We start from the raw sequence: 1186 nt of genomic DNA, 5'->3' as shown, positions 1-1186 counted from the left end.
CAAAGAAAACAAAAATAACGACTTTATTCCACATTTTTGTCTCTACTGCGTCACTTTGGACGTGCGTTCACAACAGTATCATGACGCGAGCGTGTGGCGGCGCTGACCCAGATTCGGCATAATGACGTCATCACGCCAGATCTGGGTCAGCTCCAGCGCCGCCACACGCTCGCGTCATGATACTGTTGTGAACGCGGGTCCACAAGTGACGCAGTAGAAACGAAAATGTAATAAAGTCGTTATTTTTGTTTTCTTTGCGCAAAAAAGTATTCTCAAGCTTCGTAACTTTACAGTTACAATAATCACTGTTAAGCATCATGTTTACATTATTTGCACTACTCTGGTAGCATTGTATGTTTGTTTACTTGCACAGCCTGTGAAGACAACTCAAAGACGTTTGTTTCTTGCAATTATTTCATGGTACATAGTCTTTTATTTTTTTTTTACAAGCAAGAAAGAGAATGTGAATTCACAACTTTTGCATAATTTGTTTCTTTTCTTTTGCCGTGATGCTGAAGATTCAGTATTACGGTAAAGAAGTTGACGATCACTGTTGAATAAATTAAAATTACCAATGTAAGTTAATCCTATATTCATATCTAAATGGGTATGAGGTTTGTTGCAAGAGCTTGCAGACAGTATGCCATTCCAAATGTTTCACATATTTTACAGAGACTGTTTGTAAGTTTTATTAGTCAGACTTTGAGAATCTGCCAGCTGCTGTCACACCAAAGCATAAATCTCTCAGCAACAAACTTATAATTATAAACAGAGTGTAAAGAGCCCTACACCCATGCACCATCTTCAAAGTCACCATCTGTGTGCATGTGCACCTTAACCCAAAAAAAGGCAATCAAGGGAATGTGTAATCAACAAGGACGACTTTGAAGACAAATTTGACTGTTTCAGACACCCTTACTGAAACCAATAACACATGCGGTCTGATATTGGAAATCCAAGCCTGCTCTGGAATGATGGAATCATGTCATATTCTGTTCTGCTGGGAACAAGTAAATAAAAATACAATCTCTTCCTGTTGTTGGTATGAGTCACATTCAAAATCTAATTTTCAAATCCCCCCAGACACATGTCTGTTCATTATAACTTCCTATGATATTTCTGAATTAAAGTGTTGAGCCTTTCTTAGATCAAAAACAAACACAAAAAGACAGAGAAACTTTTGTAG

This window comes from Sinocyclocheilus rhinocerous, unplaced genomic scaffold (genome assembly GCF_001515625.1).
Source record: "Sinocyclocheilus rhinocerous isolate Xijiao unplaced genomic scaffold, SAMN03320098_v1.1 scaffold897, whole genome shotgun sequence".
Taxonomy (NCBI): domain Eukaryota; kingdom Metazoa; phylum Chordata; class Actinopteri; order Cypriniformes; family Cyprinidae; genus Sinocyclocheilus; species Sinocyclocheilus rhinocerous.
Note: the sequence above shows the minus strand (reverse complement) of the source record.